The 18,291-nt window shown below is 31.6% G+C and overlaps 1 long non-coding RNA gene across 1 annotated transcript; it reads right to left on the bottom strand.

The window, feature by feature from the left end:
* Positions 1 to 223: 223 nt before the first annotated feature.
* On the bottom strand, positions 224 to 1,678 carry LOC105335827 (uncharacterized). The gene is made up of 3 exons (XR_901354.4): positions 1,480 to 1,678; positions 1,159 to 1,230; positions 224 to 739 (listed from the first exon to the last, which is right to left on the bottom strand). It is a non-coding gene; the product is annotated as an uncharacterized lncRNA (long non-coding RNA).
* Positions 1,679 to 18,291: the final 16,613 nt, after the last annotated feature.

Here is an 18,291-nt window from a genome sequence, read left to right as displayed (position 1 = left end):
ACAGAGGGGAAAAAAGTGAATGTAAATATTTAAACATAACGTGATTTGAAAAAAGATACACAATCTAAATTTACAAGTACAACTTGATTATCGACTAAAGCCCATGATGAAGTGACTAATCAGTTCGAGTAAAATTGGCATCCCTAATTCTCAACCAATCACATTCTGACTTTAAACATTCCGTGAATTACAACTGAAACTGATAAATTTTTCAAGCCTTTATTACATATATTAAATTAAATATATTTTATTTTTATTATACACAGTATAAAACAATGAATGAAGTAACAGTCTTGTAAAGAAAATCTACAATATATAACTTTACAAAATAAGACATTAGCTCTTAAGTACTAGTTTAAGTAAGCTCATTTTTTTTTATCTCTTTATAAAAGACAAACTTTGGCTATAATTTGTTTTTAAGATTTTAATTACTTTTGCTCTAGTGATAGTAACATTTATTATCTAAACTATACATAAATATTAACATGTATCTCAATTTCCACATATACTAGCAATACAAAGTTACATATATTGTAGCATTTTAAAGGATTTGAAATGTTAATCTTATTTTTCTTCAAACTTGGTAAATGCACGATTATTAAAGAAGGTTATTCACCCGTCTAAATGTATATGACAATTCTTTAAAAATACCGAACTCTCCAAACGAATATCTGATCATGCACATAATTATAATAAAAAAACATTTTAAAGCTACTAAAATTTTATCTTCTGCTCGTATCTGAAAATTAAAAAAAAAGCGTCAGATAAACATAAAAACGAGCAATGATGTTTGACTAACAAAACTTTCTGAAACTTTAGCATGAATGGTGTAATCCATAACCTATTATATGCATTCAATACAGTGACTTTTTCATTTAGAACGTTTGGCGACTGGATAATTAACACAGTAACGGTAAATATAGATTTACTTTACTTTAAGACTGGTATACCAGCTCATATCATATTATCTTTTGAAGAAAACATCGGATCCAATCATTCATTCAGAGTTCTTCGTCTCAAGGATATAAATACAGACTTAAATTTTATCCAGTCCTGTTAAGAACTGTACTGTAAGAGTATTATCATTTGAAAATATTCCTGTATTTACTAAGCGATTTAAACCTTTCAATATACAAGTTAAAAGGGTAACTTAGTCACCTTTCTTGGCCTCCTTCTCCAGTATCGTCCATGTTTTTGAGCCATATGAACTTCAAGAATTAGTGTCACAGACTGTAGCACACAAAAAAATACAAAAAGAAACTATTTAATACTTCATATTCTTAAGGTTTATACATTACTACAAAAACATAATGTTCAGATATGTATTTAAAATCTGAATCATTTAACTAGTAAAGTTGAGAAACATATAATTATTTGTTTCTTATATCCATGTTATCTCTCTCTCTCTCTCTCTCTCTCTCTCTCTCTCTCTCTCTCTCTCTCTCTCTCTCTCTCTCTCTCTCTCTCTCTGAGAAATACCTGGTGAATATCCAAATTGTTGAAGTGATGTACGAATTCCCGATACTGTCTTTCCCAATCCATTTTATGAACTTTTGTTTTGTTTTAAGATTTATGTTCACAATATTAATTTTAAAGGTCCTGTTCAATTTGAGTCAAATGTAAACATGAACACATGTTCATGTAGTCGGCATTGAAAGGAAGTAGGTTAAATTGCGAACACAAACCACCTTAACGGTTGGTTGCTAATATTTAAAGTTGGGACATGCATTTGCTACGGATTTTCAACTCTCTGTGTAGATTTACCTGGGGAGGTTTAAACGCTGAACTTTTCTTCTGTTGCTAACGGTGTACAATCAGAAAGAGAAAAGTTTTGCAAAATCTTGCATAACTTAATTATTCTCAGAAATAAGTGATTAGATTTATGTGGAGTGAATTTTAGCTATTAGGGTGCTGAATAGGTGGTGAGAAAACTCTAACCTCTGTCCCAAACAGTACTATTTTTATTTTCATTCTACTTTTTACTTTCATAACCCAGTGAACTTGAAATCGAAGATAACACAGACTCTGAAAATCTATTTCATATTAGGATACTTATCTAGAAAAAGACATTAATGGTAGCCTAACAATAAAACGTGATAAACCTGATGACCTTAATTTCTCTATCGTCAACTTTCCTTACTTATGTACATAGCAAAATACATGTACCTTCATCGCCTACACATAGATGATTCGATACGCAAAGGCATGAAAATTTTTATAAACAGTCTCCATTAAAGTCATCATTTCGTCATTCGTCTAGCAATTAACTGTAAATATAATTAAAGATTGGTTATTAAAAGTTTTTGTTATACTTTCATGTTAAATACTGAAATCTGATTGGTTAAGACGCAGTTCATAATCCTTTCTATTACCCTCAGCGTTAGCAACGCACTTAGCAACGGGTAACATTAAAAATTGTTACATGCGGGAAAATTATGCGCGTACGGTTCGTTGTAGAATTCACGAACTATACTGTAGAATATAGTTATTCCTATATGAAAGCAGTAAATTTTTTTTAAAAATTAAGACATTCAGTATAACAAAATAAATAGTGCTTCGCGTCGGTTGACAATCGTTTTCTCGGGGTGTCAATTTCAACTGTTACCCTCCCAAACAGGCACTATTTATATAGTATGTTACTTTTTACAAAAGCTAACATTAAACGTGGGTCACGAAATATTGTCGAGATTCCAAAATGCAAGTGTAAGTCTGCATCACGGGGTCATCTATATATCAAACGGCTATGATACTCAGGTGATCGTCAAGGCATGTTGGTCTCTTGTCTTTTAAATCAAAAAAAAAATAATTCTATATAGAATAAGATAAATTATCGTTGTTTGTTTTAATGACCAGTATTTTAGAAAACATCACAAAGTATGGTCGGATAACCGCTCTGGGCCGCAAAAAAGCGTGGACAATTGTTGTATGAATTATCATTGGTTGTTTACATAAAAAAACACACCACGATAATTGTTGTATGAATTATCATTGGTTGTTTACATAAAAAAACACACCACGAAGAAGAAAATAACGAGTTGGTTGTACTAATTTTAATGGTAGATTTTAATTTTAATTACTACATTGTATATTTTCAGCAACACGTTTTGAATTTTAACATTTTACAATTATTATTAAGAATAGAGTTCGTTACTGTAAGCATTTCTAACGGTAATTGTATGATCATTGCTATAGTATGAAGCAATGAAGAACACATTGATTTGTACATCATTTTAATACAAAGTTCATTTCATCATTATTCTATTGGAGATTATATATTTCAAACCATCTTGATTTTCTTGTTGCATTGTATTGAATTAAAACTTAATGCATTAGTTTATATACTTTCAAGGGACCATATAATAAAATGGAAATGGATTAATATAAAGGTACATGTACATGTATAAGATCATGCTCATCCGGTAGAAACTGCACACTTTTAATGGTAACAAATAAGCCGGATAGTTTTTTTCCTAAATGGAATTATAAATCTTATCTGCACTACAGTTTATGAAGATAATCATGGTTATTTCAAAGAAATTAAAAATAAACCAGGTTCCCTCAAATTTTCGGGCCCATTGAAATTTTTAGTTCTCTTCGATTTTTGCGTAAATAATTGATATGGATGTCATTTCATGATAATTTTCTACCACAAAGCACATGTCAATACAATAAATTCACACACAAACTCATTTTATCTGACGCAGCACATAGAAATTCAAATACACCATTTATATAAAATTTCATGTCATTCAGGTCTTTAGTATTTCAGGTCTTTAGTATGTCCCGTATACCGTATCTGGGAAAAGAGTACCAATTCATTTCCCATAGGGCTCAATGTTAACCTAAACCCACCTGGCTAGTTTGCTATTATACTTACAGACATATCCTTGGTCACATTTGAAAGTTCATTCCAAGCACTAACACAAAATCAATAGAAATACATAGGGTCCCATGGCGTTTATAGGTCAAAATTGAGCTTGTTTACAACTTACAGCGATCCGCAGCAAATAAATCCAAGTCCCAAAATTGACACCCATCCCCTATTTCAACCCCTCTTATTTCTTCACTTTTTGCAGTACTTCTTCAATCCATCATTCATTTTAAACAGTGATAAATTTACTTTGAAATAATCATTATTTCAGCAATTAATTCAGCCAATCACCTTAGCCATACCTTTTTCTGCGCGGCTCAATCTTGTATTAACACTTCTCTGATGTCAACATCCGGTGCATTGGTACTCTCATTCCATCTCTACTCGTCGGAGATTTACGAAGATACCCGAGTGTCTGGTTGAACGAGACTAATCCAAATGCAATGAAAAACTCCGAAATTTTCCGAATATATTATAGTCTCGAAAAAAAACGTGTCTAACACGACAGTCTATTACCAACTTTTCATTTACGAGTAAAACAACAAAAATGTAATATTTTTTAAAAGGCATAAAACATATTTCTACATGCAAATTTACTTTAAATTGATAAAAATGAGCATAATATTAATTCATTTAAAAAGAAACTATCCCGCAGAAACGCAGTAACAATATTTAAATGTGTATCAAATAACGGACCGCCTCCTGGCGGCCCGTAACAATTCACCAATTCATTTTGTAGAAAAAACAGAGTCAACAGGGAAGACACGGGAATTCATAAAACATTTCCATTTTTAAAACAAAATGGTGTTGTTGTTTTTTACCACTTTGGGAAACAAAACTTGCATCGAAATACAGTGAACAATTAGCGTATGGGCGGCGGAAAGGTTAAAGAAGACGTTTATACAACAGTTTACTTTCAAAAACATGCTAAAATGTAAAACAGACCGGGTTAAAAACAAACTTAACAGCCTCTTTTACAAAACAGATACCGATGCAAAACAAACGATTCAAAATCAACAGTCATGCACTGAATAAAGTTAGCTGGCGTGCAAAGAGGTATCAGGAGAAATCGTACCGTGGAGAAACCGGAACCTGGAGAAAACATAAAACATTTAATAAAGTGTAATGTATATAATATTCAGATATCTTCTTTACTTTTACTGGGACTGAATTGTCCGCATATTTAGAAAGATTAAAAAAGTCATCTACTATTATTGTAAATTTGATATCCCCCTGCAATGGAATTTTGACTCTTGAGCATGGCCAAAATGGTTATTTATATAATGTTAAAAAAGCATCTTCTTTACCTCTACTGAAACGGAATTAAATCGATTGCATATATAGAAAGACAACCAAACCAAAACTGGTCACCCTGTGTTCAAGTATATAATATTTAATGATATTCATTAAATATACTGACACTAAATAGAATCTGACTGCATATTTTGAAAGACCATAAAGCTGTCTTCCTATTATGACAATAAAAATTCCGTAACACCTAAGACGGTAGGTCTGGTTTGGTGGGATTGTTTGTATATTATGTTTAAAATCTTATTCTATTGAGCTTCTTTTTTTTTTTTTATAAAAGAAATGAATGCATATTCAGAGAGAGAACGGGTGAAAGTGTTTAGTATCAAAGACACACTTGTATTTAACAAAACACTTAACCAATAGGACCGGTATGGTTTCTGTCATTTCAAAAAGCATATCGATTTACGTTCCACTTCTTGATTTTAGGCCATACACAGTAAACTCACGGTTCTAGTTCTCTTAATTTATAGTAATTGAAAAAAAGTTTCACAGTCGTTGTCCGAGCAGTATGGAATATGGACGCTTTTTTAACTTTAATATCTTTAATATCGCTGTAAGAAAACAAACGTGCCAAGGTAAAAATATGTTGGCCTCTTTTAGTAAAGTTATAAGGTGTTTTAATCATTAAATTCTAAAAAGTTTGGTTATCCCTTTATATATATATTCACCTTATTAGAGGTCCACCTCCGCCCCGGCCGGGGTTTGAACTCACGACCTCTGAACCCATTCTCCTTATATATATATATATATATATATATATATATATATATATATATATATATATATATATATATATATATATATATATATTTTTTTTTTTTTTTTTTCCCTTGGACTGAAATGTCACATTTGCATTGGTTTACACATAGCACGTGATTGCCTCATATATCTCTATATTTGTTCTGTGAGAATTAATATTTGGCAATATGGCCGTCATTGGTCAACGCTTTGCTTACTCATTTCGACATTTCATAGTTTTTAATTATACATAAACCGCATGCCGTAAGTTTTTAAAGTATTTGGAGTAGTTGCCCTTTGAAATTCTTTAAAATTAGAGGAGTTGCCCTTAGAATATTTACGTCACATTGTTTTGTCTGGAGCAGAACAAAATGGCAGCGTCGAAATTTGCTCAAATCTCTGCAGAGAAAAGGGAGAAAACATTTAAAATTGAATAGCAACAAAACATTGTAGGTAAACATGCGTGAAGCGAAGATTTTTAAAGAGTATTTGAAAGGTGGGATTGAAAATTTTGAAGAGTTTAAATGAGTTAAATTGGACGAGGTGTTAGACATCTGGTACATGGCTGTGCCATGATCATCGCTATTTGTGAATAAATATGTCGCTTAATTAATAGTCCTCAGGAAAACAAAACACTTATTAGGTGAGTTACTGACTCACTACGGAAATATATTGGGTTGATCAATCTCATAGACGGCTCGGCTTCGCCTCGCCATCTATGAGATTGATCAACCCAATACATTTCCATAGTGAGTCAGTAACTTACCTAATATATATATATATATATATATATATATATATATATATATATATATATATATATATATATATATATATATATATATATATATAAATATATATATATATATATATATATATATATATATATATATATATATATATATATATATATATATATATATAAAATATATATAATACAGAGTTCAATGTCATGAGTTCTAAATACAAAAAGTATATATGAAATGATTTTTTATTGGAACAAAATCGATGTTTTTACTCAATTATCGAATTTGGCTTAAACATAATTGGGCTTAATCTTTCAGATTTGAAATATTTTTGATAGTACTAAAATATTCAAAGTTAAGATTTTATTTGTTAGTCAACATACATGTAATTTTGCATATTTTCTGTCAGTTTTATCTCACTTTTTCGTTTAAATAACTGTAGGGCACACACTATCAGAATGCTGAAAAATGCTTTAAAACAATAAAAAAAACCCACCATACCCCAACATTTTAATCATTGACCTTATATAAATTTTATGCCAACAGAGTAAGGCCAATATACTTAGTTTATACTTAGTACTTAGGTCGGAGGGGATTTTTATAGGCAATACCTGCTATCCCATCCGTTTATGTGATATATTGCATAATAAAATTATATTGTTTGGATTAAATACTTAGTTTAATGCATCAATCAGGTTTGTTTTGTTAAATTATTTCAAAAATGGGTAGGGATATGAAAACTGATAGAGGAAATTTGGACTGCATTATTCATAAAAATTGCGAATAAAAACACAATGATTTGTATCTATTAATGTCCCTGCCATCCATAAACTGTGTTTAATTTTTAAAAGTGTTTAGCAATTTTTCACAATTAAGAAAAGTTTAATTATAGTGTAAAACATTTATGGATTTTTCTTAAATTTTCAAAAAATATTCAAGGGCTATTAATTCAAAACGTGGGTCATTTACCTACTTTTTGAAAGTGAAACGGTACACTACCATGAAAGATCTTTAACTCAGAATAGATGGTTTTTCATTATCATCAGTGGATTTTTTCTTTCTGTGTAAACGTATGCCTTAAAGAGAAAATTAGTTATAAAATATACAATAAGTGACCTTGGTTTTATATCTCAGGTAGTCATGTCCATAAGAAAAGTGATAAAAACATTTTTTCTCGTAATTTCGAGTAAAGATATCGTTGTTACGAGTCATCTCGTAATACCGAGCGCAGCGAGAGGCGGGGGAAGCCCGCCTCGTGAAGCAAGGATTAATGGTAACACGTAAATATAAGAAAATCAGTGAAAAATGAAAGTTGAATCAGGGGTACTAAGGCCAAAAAAAATAATTCTTCCAGCCCTGGGCGCTGCCATATTGGCAGCCAATTTGTTTTTAAAAAGTTATTTCGATCATTGATTGACTGGTACTTATCGATGTTTATTGCCCCTATACTCGATTAAATAAGTTCCAGTGTTTTAATAGAAGGTAATTTGAATTAGAAGAAATTAAAACGGAAACCAGATAAGTTTCAATAGTGCTTCAATCAAGAAACACGACTTGTTCTATGTATGTCTTATCAAAGAACTATATATGATAAGAGTTACTTTTATTTATTTTCCGCTATTCTGAAATCATCTCAAACAAAGTGGAAATTGGATACTCACGGAAAAACCTGATATACAGGTATAATGATGTCTTACTTTCTACTTTATATTCCCGCGATTTGATACAAACTAGCAGGATCGTTGAATTAAGTACTCGCGTAATATAAGAAATTTACAGTATATGAGATATCTCACCAGAAGAAAGAACTATATATGATAAGAGTTAAATTTGGCCCCCATAATTCGCAATTTTTTAAGTGTTTCGGGCACAAGAAAATGTTAACTAATTTTTAAGAAGAGTTGATATAAAATATATTCTTCATCTATTTATTTGATTTATTTGCACTCACTGGCAGTATATGACGTCAGAAGTGACGCCATTTCTATAATTCAATCAAAATCAGACGAAAATTGACATTTTTTTTTTTTTTATCTATTTACGAATGGGAAATATAGAGCGCATGCTTGAACAAGTAAAAATTTTTTTTTCACTTATTAGTCTTGGCTAGATACATCTCTGATTAAAATATTTTATTTGTTCAAGAATGCGCTCTATGTTTTCGGAAGGAAAAACTCCTTGAAAACAAGCTGTTTTATGCTAAAAATGCAAAAATGACAGGAAAAGGTTGTTTTTTACTATCTATTATTTCTCAATTGTGAGCACTTGGACCAAAATGAATATTATGTAAACACATCACATACATATCTGTACTAAGAAAACAAAGAATGATATTAAAATGATGATGTTAATTTTAGGGGGCCATTTTAGGCCCTTATCATATATAGTCCTTATCAGATGGAAAATAAAACCATTAAAGATCTTTTAGATTCTAAATAAAGTATTCAAGTTTATTACATTGGCATTCATATGAATTAAATTGATCAACAATGAAAAAAGAAATTAAAAAAAATTCAGAATCACGTAACTCTCTTCGGCTATTTCCGAAGACAAAACTTGAACGTTTTACGTCTGAAATATGACGTCATAATGTAGACTGAGCACGCGACGTTTAGTTTAACTTTGACGAATGATTTGAGTAGGCAACCATGTTGGCGGATCCTACTGTGTACGTTTTAAGTATATTTTATAATACAAAAATCAAACTGCACTGTGTTAAATCTGCGCTCGGTCCAACGGTCACACCGTTTACATATTAACGAGAAAATAAATCGTAATTACTAGAAAAGAAAGATATCATTATTACGAGTCAGTTATATTGATATTACGAGAACAAATCTTTTTACTACGAAAAAATCTATATAAAATGCATCGTCGGATACCAACGGGAGATCGCGTCTTTTACTTATCATGATAAGTAAAAGACGCGATCACCCGTGGGTATATATCCGACGATGTATAAAATGGTGCCTTTTATCGTTCTACTCTCTATGTAAAATTGATGAACATAAGAAATTCAATAAATAAGTTAAAGAAATTTTAAAAAGGAGCATAACAGATTGATTAATGAATTAATTAACCAATTTATTGATATGAAGGATAATTTGTTTCCAAACTCCAAAATGATAATATAACACTGTGCCAGATAATTATGCCAGTGCCAAGGTGGCATTTTTGCACACATCTAAGCTGCATATATCGAAAAATTCAAATATTCCACATGATAGATCATTGCTTAAAGAGTTACCAACTACCTTTGTTATCATCGTAACTCACCTGTCAGGTGAGATATTTACCTTTCAAAAATAAATTCTTACAGGAAAATGATTTTCTCATTGGAAAAACAATATTCCTATAGGAAATTTGAAATTTCCTATCGGAATAAAAGAACTTCCTACAGGAATTTCAATTCCGACAGGATTTGATAAAATCCGATAGGATACATTAGTTTCCTTTGGGAAAACTGCCTGTCTGAATCAAATTCCAACAGGAAATACCTTTCTCCTACAGGAAATATACTTCCTCTTGGAGTTTTAGAAAATCCTATAGGATTGTCAATATTTCCTGTAGGAGAATCATTTCTCCTATGGGAATTGTCATTTTCCTATGGGGTATTAATTTTTAAAGGTAAACGTCTCAACTGTCAGGTGAAACACAAAAGTGGTTATATACTTTCTAGACAATGGTCTGTCATATTGTATGTATGAATCTGCCTTTTTAGCGGGTGCAAAAATGACACCTTGGCACTGGCATAATTATCCGGCACAGTGTTATATACAAAAACAATTATTTACTGTAGACGTGGAAAGCATTACGATGTTTTTAATTTCACTGTGTTCACGTTCAGACAATTATCCTTGAAAATTAGGCCACCGTGAATATTAGCAAACTCTGTGTATGCCGCCATTACTGATGTTATTGATAGATGTGTGCATGAGTGGGGCACAAATTACCACGTTCTTATCATAATTTTAGTAGTTTTAAAAACGCAAGCATAAATAGTATGTATGATTAATATAAATTAAACAACTGGTTTTAACGTAGCATTCGATTCACCTTTAATTTATCACCCCTCAGCCCTGCGGCCCTATCGAACCCATTGCTGTGAAGACGTGCGCCAAAATGCCACTTATAATTTCGGGCATCTCCAAAGATTCCTGTACACTTTGCAGGATTTTTGTTTGCGATTGGCATTCATATTGAGCAGTTCACTTTTAAGATTAATTGATTATATTTAAAAGTCGTGCAGATTGAAAAAAAAATTACACCCCCCCCCCAATTTTCAGGCTCAAGATGTCGGGTGCGCAATATACAATAGTCGTATTATCTTCCATCAATAAGAATTTAGACACTTGGAATTAAAGACGTTTACAATAGTTATCTGTGACTAATAGAATTGTGTTTTTATGACTAGAACTTTATGATATTTACTTCGGATTGTTATATACGTTGAAAAGTAAAATTACATGAAGTTCCTTCCTTTTATTCATATAAGAATAAATGTAAAATACGATCATTTTATCTAGATATTAGTGAATAATGATCTTTGTTATTAGAAAAAATAATCAAAATTGAATTAACGTTTCTGGAAAGAAAAAAAATAGAAAGGGTGATTCAGTCAGCTTTGAGGTCTGTTAAAAATGTACCATTTTATGTAGATCTTTTCTCGTAATAAGGAGATCTTTACTATTTTAAAGATATTTCTATGAGGCCCTATTTGTCTTTTGTAAAAGTCTAGGTCACAAATGGTATTTGGTTGTACGTTATCAGTGTTTATATTTCTCATCGACAAAGTTGATTACGTAAGGGCGGTAGAATTTTTAACTTCCGTATTCAACAGATCTTCAGCATGATTTGGCTTCAAAACATTGAATTAAGAATATTTGTATTCATTTTCTTGGTGATCCCTTGCTGTTCAGGTAAGGTTTTATATATTAGTAATGACGATGAACTTGCTTAGTAAATGTTGGGTATACTGCAAGTGTCTTAACTACTTTGATTATAAATAGGAAATGAACTCATTGGCTACCCCTGTTATACTCGTATAACTTGTGTTTAAGCATTTACGCTATCGTATAACCTGCTATGCTGATTATAAAGCATAAATTCTCTCAATCCAGGTTATACACGTATAACTTGGATAGACATGGAGTTAATCTCTTAATTATAACTATTTTCATATTGTATTGAAATGTCTGTTTTGTTAGTGTACATCTTAAAAAAGTGTAGAAAAAATAGGGACAGAAACTGACCATTATAAAATATAGTTTTTCGCTTAATTTTGATTGACAGATCTTAACTTACGCCTCAAAGATGAGTTTCAAAATCGACGAAACACAAATCGTGTTGTGATTTATACTCTAGTTTATGGATATTGTTTACACTACTTTTGAGAATACGTAAAATTAAAAGAGCTCTCCTAATACATAATGTTGTCATTATGTTAACTACAATAAAAAAATATTTAATTTTGTTGATCGATTCAATAACGAAATCCACGAAAATTTCTTCTCAATGATGACAAACACAGTAACTGCAGCTTGTTCTAGGATGAAACACCGTGCCGGGTAATTATGCCAAAGCCAAGGTGGCATTTTGTACCCGTCTAAGCTGCATACATCGAAAAATTCAAATATGCCATACGAAAGGCCATTGCTTAAAGAGTTAACAACCACCTTTGTTATCATTGTATCTCACCTGTCAGGTGAGATATTTACCTTTCAAAAATAAAATTCTACAATATTCCGATAAGAAATTTCAAATTTCCTATCGGAATACAAGAATTTCTTATACGAATTTTAAATCCGATAGAAAATCTGAATTTCCAATAGGAAAACTACCTGCCTGAATCGAATTCCTGCAGGAAATACTCTTCTCCTATAGGAAATATTATTCCTATAGGATTTGTAGAAAACCTGGCATAATTACTTACATGTATCCGGCACAGTGTTATAACTGTAGTGATTGATTTTTAACATAATTTAAAATAATAAACTATGAAAAGGCACATTACTTTATGGATGCCCTAACAACATTTTTTTTTCGCTTATTTAAAAAATGTGTTTAGTCTTTGACTGCGTTGCGATAACGTTATTAACCACTTTTTGAGTATCTGTTCAAAATTTCTGATAAAAACTAGAGCAGAGCTCGTGGCAAAGCCACGAGTAGGTCTTCCGTTGTTGCTGCGAGTTGAAAATATATGTGATATGGTGTCAAACGATTATAATTACTAAACTTTTAGTTCTGCTTTTGTTATAAAAACGTGTTGTGATTGAAAGCCTGCATATAAAACGTGTTTTGAAAAAGAAAATAAGAAAATGTTTTAGGGAAACTATTTGTCGCACACAGTTTATGTAATCGTAACAAACATTATTTAAAAAATGAGATATTTAATGGCGAGTTAAATTTTCAGAGGGTAGCAAGCATTGTAATAAACAGTATGTACTCATGTGTCATGTCAGGAATTGTGGGGTTTTTTTTAAAACCGAACCCGTTTACAAAACACGTAACCTTTTCTCTAAGATAACTTCTTTATTTAAATATTTGTAAATTTTTGAAGACAATGTGCAATTTAGAATTGTTGCGTGCTGACAAATTTTACAGACCCTGAAACGTACTACTACAACAAAAAAAAGCGTGCGACTTACGTGCGAAAAACGTTTTGTATTAGGCCTAACCGTTTAGCGTTTCGTGTGAACCGTTTAGCATTTCGGACAAAGCGTGCAGAATTTCGGACAATGCGTTTAAATCGTTTCGAGCAAAGCGTGCGAGAACCATGTGAAACGTTTATCAGATTTCATTCGGAACTCTCTGACAATTTGTTTCAAAATGGAGCCCGTGTTTTACATAACATGTACTTTAAACTGTTTGTGATTGGCAAAACTCTCTTGTGTAGGTATTTTCATGAAGAAAAAAAATCTAGAAGAAATGATATACTTATCTTTTAACAAAATTGAATTTATTTTTAACAAACAAAAGAAAGGTATATGTATTAAAAGACGACTAGTTACAGAGTACATGTATATATAACGTTTTTATACGATGTTTCAGTACTGGTACAGTTTTACCGGTAACGAATATTTGCCAGTATCGAATAATTTTTAGAAAAATTATTGGTGGAAGACAAAGTTGAGGTTTTAAAAAAATTCTAGCTAGGTGATTATAACACAGAAATAAATATTATAGCAGTGTGTGAAGTTGTTTGCCATTTGCACGATTATTTACCGAATTGTTAACAAATAAAAAATGTGCCCCAGATATGAGCTGCCAGATGTTCAAAGCAGAAAAAACGAAAGTGTGAAAACAATTAAGCCTAACTATGAAAATAAGTTTGTTATTGATCCCTATTTAGTGAATAATTAGTAAATATAATTCATTTAAAAAGATAATACATCATATCAAATAATAATGGAGCTTTGAATGAAATTACGACTTCAAGTAGAACCACGTGTAGTTTTCCTAGTTACGGTTCATTGCGACAGAAGTATTATTTGGCTGCAAAAATTGATAGATATACGAGAAAAACAAAGGAAAATGGCAACTACTTATCATCAATTACTATTATAAAGTGTTTTTATATGAAAATTCAATATTATAAAGTGACGGACATGAAAACTGTTCAAGTCCAGTTTCAATTTGACCGGAAAACGGTATGATAAAAATAACGATCATATAATTTGTTTAAATGACATATTCCCACAATCGTTTTTCCTTGTTCATTTATAAGTCCATTAACATGTACCTCTAGTATATTTTTGAAATTAATTCGCCTCAAAATATTCGGTCAGAAGTGATAAAGGGCGCTTAATTCGATACTCGGAAACGAATTCGAAACTAGGAAACTGGAGGGGGTGTTGAAATTACTGTCTCCGTAATTCATCCTTTATATTTTCGGAAGTTTGATACAGTTTAGAAGGACAAAGAAACGCGATTTAAACAAAAAATAAAAACATTTGGAATTTTGATAATAATAATTGCATGCACGAGAAACCGCATACTGATTCGTTACCGGTAAAATGACTGTACAATATTAAAATTCGCTATACATAAAAAATATTAAATACAGTTAGAAAAACATGATTTCTGTTGGAACAAGCCTTAATCAACTTTAACTTACACGAGCATGTTTTGGTAAGCATGTATCTTTTTTAATTTATTTACATCGATAACTCTTATTGAGACCACTTGCGGCACACATAACCTCGGACATCGGGTGAGACCTGCACCTGGCTGAACCTGTCAATCAAACTCTGTGTATTTGTTTTCATTGGATGGTCAAGCGTCTCTTTTTTTGTCAATAGCCAATGGAAAAATTAATGACTTCAAGGTAATTGGAATCAGTATCTGATGAAGCACACAATTTAACTGATAGAAAATTTATTAATTATTTGAACAAAATTAAATGTAAACATAGAAAGAAAACATACTGATCATTTCTATGAATTGCGGGAAGTAAGTTCTTTGGAATCCCGATTATAGATATTTTACAAGTAATTATTTTAATTACTTAAACCACTGTTAACGGAAAACAAGACGTAATTAACGCACATGGATTTGCCTACAATGTACACAGTCATGCAATTAATTATTAAGGGAATCTTTACGAATGGAACTTAATTCAAATATATCATGATAATCTATATACACTGTACGCCGTTATACATGTAAGGAGCGCCGGTAATATATACGAAGATTGAGTCAAAAATTTAAATCATTTTTATCTTGTTCTTTTCAATACAATGTTAAATTACTTTGAAAAAAATCCGAAATAGTAATTACAACTTTCTTTTTTGTTTAATCATTTGAATTTTTTATATGAGGTACATGGATATGTACAGAACATATTTATTTACGCGAATGATACGACATAGGAAAAAAATTATCGGATGTTTGTATAACATTGTTTTCTAACGAATGTGACTAATTTAATTTTAAATATTTTTCAACATTATCAATGTAAAAAATATCAGATTTATTTCCTGTTTGTATTTTTACATCGTATTCTCTGAAACCAATAAAAATACTAATGTTAGAAGAAAAATCAAATCCCGCCGAATACTGAAAAACTGATTTCAGTTTGTAATCATACGGATTTTTATTTTTGGTATTGACTATTGAGTTACGGTAACATTTTTTTCTGGATGATTTTTTTATTTATATTTTATGTAGTAAAAGCACCATTCCAACTGTTACTCAATTACATAACAATTGATGACCCGGGGCTATATATGTTCTGAGCTGTGCGCGCTGAAGCGACACAAGATTCTCGGTCGCACGTGGCGATTGAATTAACACAGACTGACCGAATAAACAAACGGTTGGGAAAGTGAAACAAAATGTTACACATAAGAAGAAGCCACCAAAAATGATTTTCGACAGATCTTGATATCGTTTCGCTCAAAAAAAAAAAATACAGCGCGAGCTCCTGTCAGCGGGGCGGGAGGAGAGGGGCGGGGGGGGGGGGGGGCAGCAATGAGTTCGCTTCCATAATGAAACGAACATGTAGAAAAACTACAGAAGTGATTAATATGTGACCGACAGAATCTAATCTAAAGTTGTTTAAAACTCCTGTGAATATTCTTTTAAATAATCATCGAATGCCTCAACTCAGGACATTCTTTTATCGTGCTAGCACCTACCGCAAACATGTAACATGGAACTTTGATTATAATTTGATTTGATTTTTAAACTACTTTGTACGCTATCGTATACACCAATGCTTAATCAACTGTACAAGTAAAATAAATTTATCTTTTCATCTTAAACCAAAATAATAGTTGAAAACATAATGAAATATAGTTGTGTCCGTGCAAAATGCCAAAATATGAAACATGAACGCGTGATAAGGTACAAGATCAAGAACCAACCGCGGATCACTTGTCCAATCGTGCCGGATCTCCTCAACCATGGGCGGTGGATGATCATCATTTAAATGTTTAATATTTAGGGGGGGGGGGGGTGTTGATTTAAAACATTATTTGTACAGTTTATAAAATATTTTATATAAACAAACCAACCATTAATTTATGTCTGACGATGTTTCCGATTTGGAGTAATATCGTTCATTAATATTCATTTACACTCAAATTTAATTAAATAAATACAAAATGGACAAACTTTTATAACATAAAATTAAAACAGTTCTTGTATTTACGACTATATTAACTCAAACACGTTCATATGCATGGAAGTGTGCGTCTCGGTGTGCGAATCTTGTGTATAAATAACCGCTATGTAGTGCAGCCGTGGCTGAGATCCTCGGCCGTGGGCGAACGATAGATTACGTAAAGGTACAACGCACAGACCCACACAGCTCAGAACCCAGTAAGCCTTGAAAATTGCAGTATAATGACCTTACTCTATTATATAGAAGTTATTTATTTTAAACTTAAAACCCACAATTTATCTATATCTATTATTGCTTTAGATTGAGAATGACATTGCTTTTATTATTTAATTGAACGATTTGTTAATTGACACTCAATCGTTTAATCCATAAAAAACATGTGTAATCAAAACGAAAACAATTCTTGGGTTTGCGGATAAACTCATATATGAGAGACGCAACTCTCGTGTATTAGATAACCCCTGACCGCTAGGTAGTCCAGCCGCGACCATGGTGACCGATTTTCTCGGCCGCGGGCGAGGGAGAGCTTACGTAATGGTACACACCAGCTCTGATTCAAGGTAGATTTTAAATGTATGGAGTTAATAACTAAAATGTATTGCATAGATTTTTTTTTAATTCCATATTTTGTGGTTTACTAGAAAAGAAAAACAATGATTTGTTTCCCAAATCCCGTTTTTAAGGGTTGAGCATTATAAGAACTTAACAACAATGACTTAAACTCCTAAAAAAAAGCACGTATATTCTAAAAAAAAAATTCTTATGAATTAATGCCGTTTGTATAATCCAGCATACTTTCTGCGGTGACTTTATGCCAGTTGTACGCGCAAAGACTTTCGTTAACTTGTCAAATTAAAACAGGTACATGTTAACATGTAAAGCTTTTTACACTCATACTACACAAATCACATACAAAATAACATTGTAACGACCTTTATGAGATCCCAACAAACAACTTTTCCAGCGACAGCCATATCAAAATCCTAACCGTTTTTGAGTTATTAAGCAAATTTTTTTAGGGGCCATTGGCCCTTAATTTAAGGGGCCAGCCCTTTCTTATTGGTTTCAAATGAAAGCCCTCTATATTTTGCACAACTTTTATTCTACATGTCTTAACAAAATACTTTTCGTTTAAAAGATATAAAGGAAAATATGTCTAAATTTTCGCACTTTTTTGAATCCTGTTTTTTGACCCCCTACCTTTTCCTAAATAAAAAACGTAATCTAAAAACAAAAACAGATGTGCACAACTACAATGTCTCTGTTATTCAAATTCGTTGGATTCCCATTCCCTGCTATCATAGTCTCGGAGCCTTTGTCTGGAAACAAAAGGCCCTAAAAAATTTTAAAAGTGGAATAACTCTTTAACGGAAAGGGAGTTCTAAATTTTATGAATTGCTAAAGATAGTGTTTTGTAAAGTACATTTGCCCTGAAAATTTGAGCAAAAACCGTTCAGAAATAAGCAAGATATGAAGCCTCGAAGTTCGCGTCTAGGAAG

The sequence above is a fragment of the Magallana gigas genome, chromosome 7, assembly GCF_963853765.1.
Source record: "Magallana gigas chromosome 7, xbMagGiga1.1, whole genome shotgun sequence".
In the NCBI taxonomy this organism is placed as follows: domain Eukaryota; kingdom Metazoa; phylum Mollusca; class Bivalvia; order Ostreida; family Ostreidae; genus Magallana; species Magallana gigas.
Note: the sequence above shows the minus strand (reverse complement) of the source record. Positions and strands in the feature narration are given on the sequence as shown.